A 17,429-nucleotide genomic window follows, 5' to 3' on the forward strand; every position below is an offset into this window, starting at 1 on the left:
TTCTTTCTTTCTTTCTTTCTTTCTTTCTTTCTTTCTTTCTTTCTGTTGTTGTTTTGAGACAGGGTTTCTCTGTGTAGCCCTGGATGCCCTGAAACTCTGTAGACCAGGCTGGCCTCAAAAACTCAGTGATTCACCTGCTTCTGCCTCCCTGAGTACTGGAATTAAGGCTGATGCCTCCTTTTTCCTCAAATTAGATAGCTGTTTTTCTGATTATTGTGTTTCCAACCTAATATGAGACCAGAGACCTGGCGATGCCCACTGAATGTTCCTCAGTGGCACACAGCCCGTGGCTCTCTTCTGTGCTTTGCTGTACAACGCCTTGGTTGTTGGCATTTTGCTTTCAGCTCACACAGTTCTTTTTAGGGGCAGATAGATAAGGGGCATTGGAGGTCATGGCGAAGTCTAGAAAGTTGTTCCTAGGCGAGGTAAGACTGCGGTTCCCCAGGAGTTGTGGTACACTCTTGTAATTCTAGCATTTGGGAAGCACAGGCAGGAGGATCGAGAGTTTAAAGCCGAATGGAGCTGTGCGGTGAAACCTGTCTCAAAAACAAACAAAAATCAAAACAAAACAAGGACCCAACAACATAAAAAGAAGTGGCCTTCTTTTTTAGACCAACGTTCAAAACTCACTGGAATTGAAGCTCTTTTAGTACGAGGGACGAAAGAGCCTGTCATCTGAGCAGGTTTGAGTTTCCCTGAAGGGTAGGTCTGACTTTGACCTTGTAGAATGAAGGGTGGGGCAGGAACATTTTTGCTGCTTGCTATTCCACATTCATCCACCAAGGGACAGTATTTCTCCATAACGAAGACCCGGCGGATGCCATGCTGGTGATGCAACCGGGCTCTAAGAATGACACTTGCTAGCATTTATGGAACGTCAGGAATGTGCCCACCTTTTGAAAACTCTAGGCAATGATCATACGAGAGAGGAGTGATGAAACATTTCTTTTGTTGTTGTCTAGTTCTATGAGACACTGTCTCGCTATGAAACATATTTCAGTGGTGAAATGCAGCACCTGAGAGAGATAAAATGATGTTCCCTTTGTCTCATGACTAGTGAGTGAATGGCTAAGCTAAATTCAGACTTACATCGGCCAGGATCCGGAACCCTTTGCTCCCCTTGATCTCAGTGCCAGGCCTGCCAGTGCTGTGCTCACGCTGCATGCTCCTCTTACTCATCTGGCCCAATTTACCATCTTTCAATAATCTAAATTAAAACCGGGGGCCACTGGCTTGGATCTAAAATTGTAAAATGGGTTATTGAACTGGCAGCCTGGAGCCCAGAGACCTCTGTTCTGCATGCACAAGGACGGAGGAGGAACACGAGATGTGCCCTTCCGGACCACTCTCTCTGCTTTTCATTATGTCATGTCCTCCCACAGCTTGCTGGGCTGCCAGTGAGCTGCCAAGTGAATCCGCTCCGCTGGCTTTCACTGCAGCCCCTCCACGCCTCCTGGAGCTTCCAGGGGAAGATCTTCTTCCTGAGCCGCCTCCCCAACCTGCCTTGTTGCTTCTCCGCGTCCCTGTTGGCTGGCAAGCACCTGGGCCACAGCCTTTCAGCCCTTCTTGAGCTGTGAGGGCGAAGCCGCCTCCCACCCATTCCATGGTGAGGAGGAGGGCTGCAGCGCGTCGCCAGTACAGTGAGGACTGCTGTGTTGCTTGCCTTCCCTTCCCCCATGCTCGACGGGACAGTACAAACCACAAAGGCTAATCCACGTGACAGCGCGCTCCGCACACAGCCGCGATCCCTGGGCAAACACTTCCAGGCACAGCAAACAGGGACATTACATCACTCAAACTGATTCAGAAGAAGGCATTTTCTGGATTTGTTTTCACCTTCCTCTTTTTCCCCCTCTCTTATGTCCCTGGTAAGTCTCAAAGTGACTAAACACCCTGTAAACTCTGAGACGCTTAACATTGGGAACACAGTTACAATCCTCTGGTTGTCCCATAGGCTGAACCCGGTGCTGGGCCTTCAGTAGCAGCTTTGGGAGCATCTCCTGGTCAATAGTGATTGGTAGAGATGGAGCATTCCAGGGTCCTGCCATCTGAAACAGACAGCATCCTCAAGAGCATGCAGAATCCCAGAAGAAACACAACCCAAGACTCTCTTCTCTCAGATGTGGAATCTGTTTCAAATCATGGGGCTTCAGACAAGAACCACAAGAGGAGCAGGGAACAGCTGATTTTGAGGCCTAGGAACTGGTTGGATTGACCATGCTCAGACATAGAAATCTGTCTGGCTCTGCCAGGGTTCTGAATCCGAGAGCAGCCTTGGCCTACTCTCTCTTCCTGGTTCTTGGGTTCCTCTTCTTCTGAAACGCCAAGAGAGTCAGCAGCACTTAGGCAGAACCAATGTGGTGTCTTCCCATTTCAGAAACCCCAAACTAGAGAGGCCAGGAGCTCGCAACTCAGCCTGCTCCAGGAAAGTTGGATAATTGTGGATTCTGTCCTTGGCTGGGAGTCTCCTGACTCCACCTCTCTCAGTCACTCCTGGGGGTTCCAGTTTTACCCTACTCACTGCCACACCCTAACTGCCTGCTCTGGGTTTGCATGCAAGGTAAATTTGTGGTCAACAAACATTTGCCTTTTCCAGACCCAGGGGTCATCAGATGGTTTGACAGCAGTCCATGTTCTCGGGGACTTCAAGTTATCAGATGCTCCTTGAACGCTGTGTGTAATGTACACACAGCTTATTCTCACCTTCATGTGGCTCAGGGATACCATCTTCTTGGCTCTGTGGCATTCAGAGTGAGTGGCCTTGTCTTTCGGAGAGCCACAGGGAAACGGATCACTATTATTTCCCTTAGAGATAGACCTTCAAGGTCCCCCTGCAAGGCAGAACAAGGCGAGGCCTCTGGCTCTTCTGTCAGCACCTTGAGAGCCAGGACCCCACTCGTGCCCTCTAATAGCCCTGGGTTCCATGCCAAAGTGCTGCTGCTTCGGCTGGCAAGGATGGTGTGACTGCAGCAGCACGGAGCCTGTGGGCAGGTGGGTGTGGCTAGGCACAGCCGGAAGAGAGCTCCTGGGTGGAGAGCAGCTGCTGCTTTGGGGCCCTGGGAAGAGCTTCCTGCTCCCAGACATCCTCTGTCCCCTGCAGGCATCTAAGCAGGAAGTAAAGTCTGGCGGCCGAGCTGAGAGACCTGTGTGCAAGCTCCCTCTGCTCCTCGTGATCGCCTCTGAGATTCTGTTTAATCATGTCAGAGGAAGATTATATAGGACCTATTTGATTGTGTTTGGCTCTTCAAGACAGGGTTTCTCTGTGTATCCCTGGCTGTCCTGGAACTAGCCCTATAGACCATGCTGGCCTTGAACTCAGAGATCCACCTGTCTCTGTCGCCTAAGTGCTGGGATTAAAGGCCTGCGCCACCACAGCTTGGTTGGACCTATTTTTTAAAAGATTATGCTGCTTAATTTTTTAAAAGATTTATTTTATGTATGTGAGTGTTTTGGCTGTATGTATGTGCACTATGTGTGTGTCTGGTGTGGTCTGGTGCCTGAGGAGGTCAGAAGAGGGTGTCAGGTTTCCTGTTCCTGTAGTTATGGGTGGTTGTGAGCTGACATGGGGGTTGCTGGGAACCTAACCCAGGTCCTTCTGAGCTGTCAATCCCACCCCCAGGCTTACACTGTTTAAAAGCTGTGTAAGTGCCATGGAGCATGTGTGGAGGTCAGAGGATAACTGTTGGGAGCAGGTTCTCTCCCTCCACCGTGGGGCTGGGGATGGAACTCGGGCTTTTGTGACCAGCACCTTAGTGCTGAGCCATCTTTCTGGCCCACCGTCTAATTTTTCTGAGGCAGGTTCTCCAGTGGAACCCAGAGCTCCTGCCTCTGGCTAGGCTGGGCTGCCACTGAGACTCCACCATCCACACACCGTCTTTACTCCTCAGTGAGGGGATTCCAGGTGTGGACTCACACGTCAGGTCTGTGTGTGGGCGCTGAGGAGGCAGACTCAGGTCCCGACACTTGAGCAATCTGTGCAGCTCCCTTTTGAAATTTATTATTATTTTACGTGTACGTCTGTATACATGCGCACGAGCATCTCAGCACGTGTGTGGAGGCCAAAGGGCGACTTTCCGTCCTCACCTCCCACCTTGTCTCTGACACAGGGTCTTTCTTGATTCTGATGCTCAGCAGACTCTAGGTTAGCTGCCTCTTGAGCTACAGGGGTGAGTCTCCTGCCTCAGTCTCCCATTTTTGCCAAGGACACAGTACAAAGTATGAGTCACCATGCCTGGCTTGAACCCTTTAAAAACTGTTGTTTAGTGTGCAAGTGGGTTCCACAGTAATGGGAAGAGGGACTGCCTCTGTCATGAACTGATTGGCCTGCTCTTTGATCACCTCCCCTTGAGGGGGGAGCAGCCTTACCAGGCCACAGAAGGTGGCAATGCAGCCACTCCTGATGAGATCTGATAGACTAAGATCAGAAAGAAGGAGAGGAGGACCTCCCCTATCAGTGGACTTGGGGAAGGACATGCGTGAAGAAGGGGGAGAGAGGGTGGGATTAGGAGGAAAGAAGGAAGGGGTTTATGGAGGGATACAAAGTGAATAAACTGTAATTAATAAAAATTAAAATTAAAAAATAAACATTAACAGTTAAAAAAAAACAAAACTGTTGCTTAAAGGGTTTTGGTGTGTTTGAGGGTGGGCCTCGTTCATTTCTCCTTCACGGTAGAGACATCTGAAGGGCAAAAACTAGAGTCTTGGCTGGTAATAAGTGATAGTTTGTGGGTCACTGTGTCCCAGGCACTGGGCTAAAATTTTGTGTTTAATAATCACCACCATTTTGGAATAACTTCTGTTTTCAAAGTGAGAAAACAGAAGATACTAGTTGTGTGGAGCGTCACGCAGCGGAGCTGAGGGGTTTCAGTCACTTTTTTTTTTTTTAACTTTATGTGTGTGAGTTCTTGAGTACATGTACAAGAGCCCAAGAATATCAGATGAGGTACCTGATCTCTAGGAGTCACAGATGGCTGTGAGAGCAATGAGCCACCAGTGGGTGCTGGGAGCTGAACCCTGGTCCTCCGCAAACGCAGTAAGTGCTCTCAACCACTGGGCCGTGTCTCCAGCCCCTAACAGTGGGTTAGAACACAGAGCACAGCTACCCTGTCCCCCAGCCACGCTTTCCTCCTTGTCCTGCTGTGGCTGTGGTTCTCTAACGTGTTCTATGAAACCGGGAAACAGTAAATGCACATTTAATCTTTGACAACTCTTTGATGTGTTTCCAGAGCACTGAACTGGACTTCAGGCCACTAACATGATTCAACAGGGTTCTGAAGTCAGCCTCCTGTGCCCTGGCCCCTGGCCCCCTCCAACCTCCTGTCACGAAGGGACTATGTCTCCCTGGCAAGCCACAGCGTGAGGCGTTCCTCGTGGTGCCTCCCTGTCCTCGGCACCTGTCGCTGGGGCCAGGCACAGAGGAGGCACCGTTGATGCTGATCTGTGTGAGATGCCGCTTTGCCATGGACTCAGGGTAGTGAGAAATTTGGAATTTTGGTTTCTTTATACACAGAAATATTATAAGAATATGTTTTCAAAGCTGGGTGTCATGGCACGTGCCTTTAATCCCAGCACTTAGGGAGGCAGAGGCAGGTGGATCACTGTGAGCTCCAGGTCAGCCTGGTCTACAAGGCAGGACTACACAGAGAAACCCTGTCTTGAAAAACCATATATATATATATGTGCATGTTTTCATTTTAATCCCAGGTGTTGGAATATAGGGCTGCTTCATAGCATCTGACTATGATTTGCCTCATGCTCTAGCAGAGGCATGGTTTTGCCAGCTGCTGATTGGTTTTATGATTGTGTGACATTCAGAATTCTGGGGACTTTTCAGAGGATATATAAATGCTAGAGACCCAGCTGGGTTATTTGTTGGTTGGTTGGGAAGTCGTTGGTTTCCGTTGGGCACGATTTTAAAGTAGTCACGAGAAAAAAAAAAAAGAAACAACAACAAGAAGAAATTAGATGCCCTGACTATGAAGATCAAATCTGCCCCAAGGAGCTCCATGACCTCAACTTTATTGAAAAATAATGTTGCCCCCCTTTTAACACCTGACTTTATTCAGGGATCTCTTCCCTTTCCTCTTTATCTTTTTTTTTTGCTCGTGTCTACTGTCAGGGGTTGAAAGGGAAGAAGAGAAAGGATGGAGAAGGCGGAAGAAAGAGGAACCCACACAGTAGCTAACAGCGGCTCAGCATACAGCTTGTGCACGTGGCAGGGGAGGCCAGAGAAGACTGTCCCCACAGGACAACCACGGATCCCTCCCTCTCTCATTTCTTTCTACCAGCCTATCTGCTTATTTGTAGCTCTTATCTGTGAGGAGGCAATTTAATCCTCCTTCATGGAATCCAAAAGTCATAAACCCATTCTCTGGGGAGCTGGGGTAATAAGAAAGAGCAAAGTTTAGTATTACGCTCAGATAAGAGGCTTGTTTAAACAAGATCACACACAAAGGCCAGGCTGATCCCCACACCCATTACTCCTCTGCTCCCCCTCCCTCCTCCAGCTTGCAAGATTTGGAGTATGTCATCCATTCTAGGGCCACGCTCCAGCTCCAGCTCCCACCAATATAGAGCTTTCAAGGACACACGTGTTTCCCGGTCGCTCTCTGACCTCTCTACCTGAAGTAGAACACGGCACTGGCTCATTTGCATTTTGAAACTAGAGCAAAGTTCAATACTGTGGCTGGTTCCAGCGGCCCAGAGTTGCCTGGCCTGAGTCAGAAAAAAGCAGACAGTAGCAACCTGGAGATGGCTCTAAGACTGCAGCCACACAGAGTCTGCAGAGGGCTTCCCTTTCGTCAGTTCCTGCCCCCACAACCTTGGAGACAATCTGGGATGGAAATAGCAGAGAAAAGGTGTGTGAAGATCGAAGTTGGCTGTTTCCCCGGCAGCACCAGAGCTGTGGATGACAGTGTAAGCACACAGGCAAGAACCGTTCTGCCCCAGTGGGAAGGGCAGGGTGATGGGCTGTTATAGTCTTTTATGCCACAGAAATGGTTTACCCAAGCCTTCCCCCTGCAGATCTGTCAGGCAGTGTTAATGTGGGGTACAGCCATTTGGGAAAGTCAAATGAGGGTACACACCTCTGCCTTGCACTAGGCTGGCCTTGACAGGCTGCAGGCCCCCAGGCTACCCCAGGCTGGCCTTCACAGGCTGCAGGCTCCCAGGCCATGGTGAGGACTGGAATGCAGGTGCCATTGAAGGGCAGGAAGCAAGGACTCCTGCCACCAGAAATCATGGGAGGACCCAGAGCTTCAGGCAGAAAGGCCAGGTCCATACCCTGATTGCAGGATTTTAGGCCAGGGCCCAGCAAACCCTTTTCATGACATTTTTTGTACATTCCAAGCATCTGAAAGGGCTTTTGTCTCTACATACTGAGAACAGACAACAAAGGCCTGTTGTGGGTGTAGGCTTGGAAAGGGAAACTTTGCCTGATGAGTCCAGCTCGCCTGTCGGCTTCAGCACTGATGTGGTCAAACAGGATCAGGAGGAGGGTGGCTTCTGGGTTCCCACACATGGCTGCTGTCACATGCCCAGTGCACACACACACACCATTCAACCAACTGTTACTGCCCACACTAGTGAGATAGTCACAGCAGCTGCAGCTCTAAGGGCTGTGGGAAGGCAGTTAGCTCTTCAGGAGATGACTTACTTCCTTAGTTCGCTTTCCTTGGGGCCAGCGTAGGCATACAGTGAGCTACAGCTTGCCTGTGGTCACAGCCAGCCTCACAGCACCTATCCATGAGAGTGTGAGGCAGGATTGGGTGTTGCGCAGAGATAGAGCACTTGCTTAGCATGAGCAAAATCCCGAGTTTATTCCCCAGCACCTAACACAAACACACAAACAACACACACATTAAAGTGCTGGGCGGCCCTGAGGAAGGATCTGTTTTTCACAAGTCTGATCTAGCTAGGGTCCCTTCAGATTCATACTGTTCATGAGCTGTGGAAAGCCAAGGCTCCAGGCCACCCACAGAAACAAGTTACATGGAAGAAATCACTGTGGCCTGGGGAGTGAGGACTGGGGGAGGGAAAAATCCCACCCTTCTCCCTGTTCTCTGGTAATTGCCATGGGATTAGGTGTTGGTCAGGCTTTGAAATTTGTCAGAGGGGGCCAGTGAGATGTCTCAGTGGCCATCACCAAGCCTGATGACCCAAGTTTGCCCCGGGGGAGCCACGTGGTGGAAAGCGATAATTAACCCCCCCCCCCCCCCGTATTGTCCCTTGGCCTCCATACACACGCGACGGGCATGCACGCACCCATCCATGTTGTCTTAGTTAAGCTTTCTCTTGCTCTACTAAGACACCATGACCGAAAGGGACTTGGGGAGGAAAGGGGTTATTTCACCTTATGCCTCACAGCCCATCATTCTGGGAAGTTACGGCAAGAACTCAAGGAACTGAGGCAGAGGCCATGGAGGAATACTGCCTAGCTTGCTCGTCATGGCTTGCTCAGCCTGCTATTTCAGACCCCCCCGTGACCATCAGCCCAGGGGCAGCACCACAAGCACTGGGTTAGGCCTTCCCTTGTCAGTCATCAGTCAAGAAAGTCAGCACAGGCTTGCTAACAGGCCTATCCTATAGAGGCATTTTCTTGATTAAGATTCTTCTTTGCAAATGACCCTAGTTTGTGAAAGTTAGTATAAAAACTAGTCAGCACACACATTCACACAAATACACATACACAAGCACACAATAAATAAAATGTAATTTAAAAATTCTGTGGGGCTGGAAAGGTTTCTCAGTGGTTAGAGCACTGGATGCTCTCCCAGGGGGTCAAGATTCTATTCCCAGCATCCAGATGGTGACTCATAACTGTCAGTGACTCTAGTAACTGAGTCCAACATCCTTTTCTGGACTTGAGGGCACCAGGAATGCCTGTACACAGGCATATATGTAAGCAAAACGCCCATACCTATAGATAAAAAGATAATAATAAAATAAAATCTTTAAAAAAAAAAAAGCCCTGGCTGCTCTTCTAGAGGACCCAAGTTCGCTTCCCACCACCCACATGATGGTTCACAACTGTCTCTTTCCAGGGGGTCCGATGCCCTTGTCTGGTTTCTGTGGGCACACACAGGTGGCATACATTCACAGACAATAAAAATGGATTGTAAAAAAAGAGGTGGGGTGGGCAGTGGTGGCGCTGAGTTCCAGGCCAGCCTGGTCTACAGAGTGAATCCCAGGACAGCCAGGGAATACACAGAGAAACCCTGTCTTGAAACACAAACCAAAACAAAACTGAACAAAAATAAAATTTGTTAGAGGAAAAAAGCTTTTTATTACCAATGAGCTAGTTTATTTCTTCATTATTCATTTGTCATTTTATTGGACCTTGTAAATGGAACAAGCCAACCCATTTCCTGTACTGCTGGTAGGGCTGTCAGCTCTCAAAGGTGGTAATTAATGTGTCCTGGCACATCTTAACGAATGCCTGACCCCATCTGCTTGAATATGACAGGCTATCTTTGTGCTGTGTGCTGTGTGGACCTGGTGGACCGGAGGGAGTTCCGCCTGACTGACCAGTCCTCCCTTGGGCAAGACGTCCCTCTCACCAGGCCTCCATTTCCTTGTTTGTGAACACTCTCTGAGCCTCCCAAACCTGCTTGGTGTGGAACCACTGGTGTGCTGGCGAAACCCACAGACTCTAGAGCCCTCCGGGGGCAGGGGTGGAGCGTGGGCCAGAATCTGGGTTTGTTTGGTTTGGTTGAATCTTTGGAGACAGAGTCTCATGACTTGTTATATAGCTTAGGGTGACCTTGAACTCAGAATCTGCCTGCCTCAGCCCACCCCCACCTCCTGCCAAGGCCTGGGATCACAAATGTGTGCCCATGTCTGATGTGGAGTCTACCTTTTGCTTTGGTAGTGGGGACTCGCTCAGTCTGGCACTGCAAGCTTGTCAGGGCAAGCACTCTGCCAACCATTTTTGTAGCTTTTTGTCTTGTTCCGTTTCGACTTATTGAGAGAGTCTCGCTATGCTGTTCAGGTGGGCCTTTGCTTGCTACCTTCCCACCTTGGCATCCTAAGTAGCTGGGGTTACAGGCCCGCACCGCTGGGCTGGGCTGGAGTCTGTGTCTTTGAGCCAACCAGCCCAGAGCGTTCTTTATCATCTACCACATTGGGAAACCATGAGCGCCAGATGGTTGCTAAGGGCTCAGACTATGCTATGATCTGCAATTTATAAAAATAGTCTTCTAGAAAAAACCACGAAGCCGGGAGATGATTCTGCCACAAAATGTCTCTCATTTCCTGCATATAGTTTACGAAGACCCTCAGCTTCCCTTCGTAACACGAGTGGCACACTTTGCAATGCCCTTGTGAAATGGAAGCCCAGCCAGGGGTTCCTTCCTAGGGTGGCTTTTGGCTGGATTTTTGCCAGGGCCCAGCCCTCCCCACCAGAGGTTGACTTTCTTTGGGACCTCAACAAGTATTTCCCCAGACTCCTGCATGACTCATCCCTCAGTCTCTTGGGTGTTAACTGCAGTGTCATTTTGCTTATCAGTGAAGCTTTCTGTAGGACTAAGGCTTGAATCTGTTATCCTCCTTTTCAACTTGGCTTTTCTCCTTGGAACCATCCAATCTACTGACTATTTCATCCGTCTATGTTATTTGCCATGTGTTTGGTGCCCGCTATAATCCTCAGTGCCCATCCTAGAATGGAGTAGATGCTCAATAAATATTTGTAGCTTCAGTCAGTGAGATACTTGCTGGATGAACCAAGGAATAAATAAACACTGAGAATGGTCTCAGTGTTTGGTCTGTGGGAACTCTGTCTCCAACTCCCAGCCGGGGTCTAGCATCCCAGGGAAGATCCCTCTTACCTCCTGACTCATGTGCATGGTAAGAGCTGCATACTGAGCTAACATGTTGTTCTTGTAGCCCTGGACTAATTGGAGCCTTTGATTACAGTTGTACCCTCCCTCTTCTTTCTCTTTCTTGCCAGCAGGATCCAGTGAGAACCCAGACCAGGTGGTGGTAGCACACACCTTTAATCCCAGCACTTGGGAGGCAGAGTGCTACAGAGTGAGTTCCAGGACAGCTAGGGGTACACAGAGAACCTCTATCTCAAAAACCAATCAGCCAGCCAACCAGCCAACCAACCAACCAGCCAACCAGCCAACCAGCCAACCAGCCAACCAGCCAACCAACCAACCAGCCAACCAACCAGCCAACCAACCAGCCAACCAACCAGCCAACCAACCAGCCAACCAACCAACCAACCGGCCGGCCAACCAACCAACCGGCCAACCAACCAACCAACCAACCAACCAGCCAACCAACCAACCAGCCAACCAACCAACCAGCCAACCAACCAACCAGCCAACCAACCAACCAGCCAACCAACCAGCCAACCAACCAACCAACCAGCCAACCAACCATCAAAGAGAACTCAGCCATTTGCTCCACAGCCACACTCATGAAGCTTTCTCTAAAAACGGACAGAAGGGAGGGGCTGGAGAGATGGCCCAGCGGTTAGGAGCTTATACTGCTTTTATAGAGGCCCTTTGCTTGGTCTCCAGCTCTCCAATAAGGTGGCTTGTAACTCTGGCTCCAGGGGGAACCTGGGCCTCTGGTCTCCTCAGGTACCATATTCACAGGCAAAATACACCCCTTCCATAATTTAGAACAAACAAACAAACAAACAAACAAAACCCAAAAGTGGTGGTGCATGCCAATAATCCCAGCACTTGGGAGTTGGAGGCAGGAGAATCAGGAGTTCAAGGCCAGCCTGGGCTACACAGGAAGTTTAAAGCCAGCCTGAGTTACAGGTGACCCTGTTTTTAAAAAGGGGTGCAGAGGCAGGGAGATCTCTGTGAGCTTAGGGTCAGCCTGGTCTACAAAGTGAGTTACAGGACATCCATGGCTGATAGGTGACACTGTCTCAAAAACAAAACAAAATAAAATAAAACAGCCCCCTTCCCCAAAGAAGGGGTGAGGTGGGTGTACTCAGGAGACAAAAACTAGGACAGGAAGGTTCAGATTTGCCTGGGTACATAGTAAGTTCCAGGATACCTCAAGCTACAGAACACTCAAACACATAGATTTATTTTGTTTCTGATGGTCCTGGAACTCACTTTGTAGGCCAGTCTGGCCTCAAGCTCACAGAGATCCACCTGCCTTTGCTTCCCAAGTGCTGGGATTACAGGGGTGTGCCACTGTACCTGGCAAATAAATTGATTTTAAAAGAGGAGAGCCTAAAGTGTAGTTGAGGTTAAAGAGTTCACCTCGTATATGAGGGGCCCTAGTTCTAATCTCTAACAAATCAAACAAAGCAAGGGGAAACTGCCACTGGGGTCCACCTCTCACCTAAAGGCATGAAGAATTACTAACAGGACCACGAAAGAAATTAAGCAGAGATCGTTAACCAGAAAACTAGCTTTTTTGGCTCCTTCGTCACCATTGGCCTATCTTACTATAAGCGATGTGCAAGTTAGGGAAAGTGCTTCCCTGCAGGAAGGATTGATCACTGTCAAAGGGACAAGGCCAATGGGGAATTGTGAGAGAAAGGCCCAGGAGCTCCAGGAGAAAAGACAGAGGGCCCTCTACTTCAGGTGCGTTTTATTTCCTGGACTGTTCTTGAAAATGATTTCTTCATGCCTCCTGTGATAAACATTTACATTCAATTCAAAGACTTGTTTATTCTTGTTGGATGTCAGGGCATAGCCATAGAACCCAGGCTGGTCAGTGCACGCTAAATCTGGACACGGCCTTGCTTCTCTGCTTTCCCAGATAGAATCTATAGTAGATGCCAGGCAATTGTGTTTAAATTGGCCTGTCTTGACAAAGTTCTGGGAAAGGGCTACTCTGTCAATATTTAGTATGCACTTATGATACTCATTTACATGGTTTTCTGAACTCAAACAACTTTCCTTGGACCATTGCTTTCTTTGTGTCATATATGTATAAAAGTGCAGTGGAACCGAAATAAAGACTGTAGCCCGCCCATTCTTAATACCCTGTTCTAGTCTCCTCGGTACCGGGTATGCTTTTGATATACTTACATTCAGGCAAATGTGCGTACCCAAAACATTAAAATAAATAATTCTAAACTAACAAAAAAATCAGTTGAGTATGGTGATGCTTGCCCATAATCCCAGCACTTGGAAGATCAGGACATTGAGATCACCCTTAGCTACAGAGTGAATACAAGGTCAGCTTGGGCTACCTGAGACTATGTTTGGAAAAATGTGGGGAGAAGGTTGGAGACGCAGTTCAGCTGGCAGTGTTGATCTCAAATGCACGTGCCCAGAAGCCAGAAGGCACAGTGTTGTCTTCTATTACTCTCTGTCTATCCCTCTGAGGCAGGGTTCCCTGTGCCTGGGCTCACTACCAGCTCTCCTGGAAACCAACAAGGTCCAACTGGGTTACATGTCGGTACAATGAAGCCAGGTTTGTGTGGGTGCTGGGATTTGAACTCTCCATGTTCATGATTACAGAAGAAGAGCACTTAGCTGCTGCACCATCTCTGTCGTCCTGTCTCTCAGTTTTCTATGCTGGTCTTAGGCTTCTGTATTGGAAAGTCAGTCCTTCAGTCTGACCTTCTTGTACTTTTTACAAGTAATTTTTCCCTTTCATTTTTTCAGGGGTTCTATTTGAATTCCCCTTCAATAAGCCTGTGATGTGAACTGGGTTATTTTTAGCCTGCTTTAGATATGAAGAGATTGAAACACAAGATGATTGATTACATGTGAATTATGAGAACTACACAATCGGCCCCAGAAACACCAATACCCGTAACAGCCGCTCAGGACCCAGCATTAGCCCTGAGTTTATGCAGATTTCCTCTCTTTTCCTTTATGAGTGTGTTTATCTTATCTTTGTAGACTAAGAGTTAGTTTGCTTCCCTTTTACTGTTTATTTATCCCAGGCTGGCCGCAAAGTGACTTTGTGGCCAAGATTGACCCTGAACTCCTAACCTCCCAAGTACTAGGATTCCAGGGCCACCGCAAGCAGCTCAGTCTTCTGCTCCTGCGCAGGGAACCGTTAGAGAAACTGAAAGGAACTTGCTTTAAATAAAAAGAAAAAAACCCTGGGCTGAGCCTTCACCTGAGGTAAGAGTGAGGATCTGCAAGCAGGAAAGGCAAAGGAGCAGCAGAGGAGGTCCAGGCACCACTGTGGAAGCCCGAATGTTGCCCAAGGCCCTGGCTTCCTCAATCACCCGTAGGTGCAGAGAGCTGGCTGCAGAATGAAGCCTGGAAACCAACCCCTGAATTCTTGGCTCTTAACCATGCATGCACATGTGTGTGCAAGCACTTGGCTGCGGGTAAAATGCTGACTTTTCTTAGCTTTAACTAGGGTCAGTAAACTGAGAAATACAGTTTAACGTTAGGGTCTGGCTGTGTTCTGAGCTTTCTTGTGTATGCATTGAGAATCCACTGGATTTTTTGGGGGAGGCAGGGGAGCAAGGTCTACTGTGTAGCCCTAAGTGGCCTGGGACTCACTGTGTAGACTAAACTAGTCTTGAACTTGTAGAGATCCACTTGCCTCTGTCTCCTGAGTGCTGGGAATAATGCCATGCCGTTGCTCTTTTGAGGTGTAAGATCTGCCTTTTCTACGTGGCCTGAGGGTCATCTCTGGTCTAGTATTGAGAAACCACTGTTCCTGTCATCAGTAAATCTGCAGAGACTTCATTAGCTTTCACTTCTTGGCGTCTGGTTTGCAAAAGGGAAGGCCCTTCTCCATTTCTTCACCACTGAGCCATACGTTCAGCTGCGAAATGCCTCTGAGGATGGGGATGAGGTGAGGTAGGGAGGCCTCCTGGGGTCAAATCCTGAAGCTTTTGCTTGAACTACAGCCCAGGAGCCAGTCTCTTGCCTTGTGGCCATCACACACTTGTTCTTTGCACTCCAATGAACGGTACAATAGTGAGGGTAAAAGACACACAAGATTTCAAAGACTCAGTGGTAAAAAAAGAAAGCACAACACTTATTAACAATATTTTAGACAGGCAGTGGATTAAAGGCGTGGCCTTTAATTCCAGCACTCAGGTGGCAGAGGCAGGTGACTCTCTGAGTTTGAGGCCAGCCTGGTCTACAGATAGAGTTCCAAGATAGCCGACTACACAAAGCAACCATTTTGAAAAGCCAACAAACAAAAATGAAAATAAGCCCAACATTGTAAAGCTGGCCATGATAGTACATGCCTGCCATTCCAGTACTAGAGAGATGAAGGCTGGAGGGTGAGGGGCTTACGGCCATTCTCTACTTGAGAGAAAATTCAAGGCTATCCTGGACTATGTGAGACTGTCTCAGAAAAAAAAAAAAAAAAAAAATTAAATTTTCAGTTATGTGTTGATACAATATTTTTTACATTTGGGTTATATAAGTTATTAAAATTACTTTTGGGCACTGGGAAGGTAACTCGGTGAGTAAAATGCTTGATGGGAAAGCATGAGGCCCTGAGTTCAGATCTCCAGGACCCACATGAAAGCCAGGTGTGGTCAGATTCGTTTGTAATCCCAGCACTGATGGAGAGGAGACAGGTGATCCTGGAGACCAATTGGACAGCCAGTCCACCCTGACCAGTCTACGCTCATCTCCAGGTTCCCTGGGAAGGGGCAGGACGCTGACCTCTGGCCTCTGACCTCCACATGCACACCTGGAAAGCACATATGTGCAGACACAAACAGGTCCCCACATGTATTTTCACTTTTGTCTTTTCCAAGATGTTTTTTATCTATTTTATTATTTTATATACATGACTGTGCGCGTATGCTCACGCATGTATGCGGTGCTCATGGAGGCCAGGAGGGAACAACAGCTTAATTGGAGCTAGAGTTCTAGTCACCTGACCTATGTGCTGGGATTTGGATCCCAGTCCTCCGGCAGACAAGGAAGGCCTCTCAACCGCTGAGCAAGCGCCAGTCCATTTTCTTTCTTACATGTGGCTTCTAGAGAGTCGAGAGTGACCTATACATTCACATGACAGTTTTTTGGACAGTAATGTTAGTCTGGAAAGCTGGGTAGTACGTGACCTGGACACTTACGGAGGGTGTCCCTGCATACTTATGTTAGCAGGTGTGGCGTGCCTGTCTTCAGGTAGAACCAGGCTCAGCCCTTAGCCACGTCATCACTGCGTTTAGGCTGAGTTCAGAGAGGAAAGGGCATCCCATAGTTATGAACTGGATCTCCCAATTCTCCACCATTTATTCTTTCAGTTCAGGCTAGCTGAAAGCATGGTTTATGCTGGCAAGGATTCTTTGGTGGAGAGAAAGCCCTAATCCATGAGAGTAGCTTCTGGAACAGCAGTTCTCAAACTGTCACACATGAGACATTCTGAACATCAGATATTTACATTATGATTCGTAGCAGTGGCAAGAGTACAGCCATGAAGAAGCAGTGAGATGATTTTATGGTCAGGGTCACGCCAACGTGAGGAACAACATTAAAGGGTTAGAAAGGTTGCAGCATTAGGATAGTTGAGAACCAATACTCTAGAATGCTAGGGCTCCTTGGCTGTTCTTTCTTTGAATACCAGCAACACTCAGGAGTCAGGAGTGGATAGAGGGATGGAGCCAGCAGAATTACATTACATGTGAAAGAAACCCATCAAGTTGTTTAAAAAGATTATCTTGAGATTTAATAAGGATGATTTTGTTTTCATTTTCATTTTCCTCCTATACCCATTAGGACTTTCTAATCCTCTCTACCCTCTTCTCTCTTCCTCTTTCCCCAGACAGGATCTTGCTATGTGCTGCCACAGCTACTTTATGTAGCACTGGACATCAAACTCAAGGCCTCCTACACGCTAGGTAAGCATTCCACAAACTAAGATAGCTCCCAGCCCAGTGCAGTGAACGTTAGAGGAGGCAGAGAGTTTTGTGAATGTGGGAGGGGCTCTGTAGCATCCTCTCTAGGTGTGCAGGCCTGACCACTGAATCCCGAGGCTGTGTGGGAGCTAAGGGGATCTGTGAGGCACTGGGTTTCAACTTCCTCACCTGCCAGGAGACTGAGGACTTCAGCTCCCTTTGTTATGGAGAGTTAGCCTGGCAGATAACCAGGTCACAGTTGAATGTTCCTAGGCTCCACAGCGGGCATCTCGTTACCTTTTCTTTCTCAGGTGGGAGCAGGTTTTGGGTTGGCCTGCAGGAAGATGAGGTCACCCTGCTGCACATAGGCCCTGCTCAGCCCAGCCCTCGACACTCCATTGCCTGCTTCTAGGTCCTGAGAAAAGTTTATGGTTCCAGAGAATCTAATTATGAAAAGTCAGGATAACACAGACATTTGCACAGTGTTCTTGTACCAACCTACCTGGCACAGAGGACAAGAAAATAATCCTTGGAGTGTCCCAGCCAGCATTAATCAGGGGCTTAAGTTGGCCTGCAGCCGGGTCTAATTGGAGAGCACGCCACTGCCCGGCTCTGGGGCCATTGCAATGTGCCGTTTTATTGCTGACGGGCTCAGTGTTGAGTAGGAAAGAACAATTTC

At 48.4% G+C, this 17,429-nt stretch overlaps 1 long non-coding RNA gene across 1 annotated transcript; it reads left to right on the top strand.

The window, feature by feature from the left end:
- The first annotated feature begins 6,537 nt into the window (after positions 1 to 6,537).
- On the top strand, positions 6,538 to 12,948 carry LOC132646217 (uncharacterized). Its single transcript, XR_009584339.1, has 2 exons — positions 6,538 to 6,915; positions 10,949 to 12,948. It is a non-coding gene; the product is annotated as an uncharacterized LOC132646217 (long non-coding RNA).
- Positions 12,949 to 17,429: the final 4,481 nt, after the last annotated feature.

The sequence above is a fragment of the Meriones unguiculatus genome, chromosome 1 (assembly GCF_030254825.1).
Source record: "Meriones unguiculatus strain TT.TT164.6M chromosome 1, Bangor_MerUng_6.1, whole genome shotgun sequence".
NCBI classification, from domain to species: domain Eukaryota; kingdom Metazoa; phylum Chordata; class Mammalia; order Rodentia; family Muridae; genus Meriones; species Meriones unguiculatus.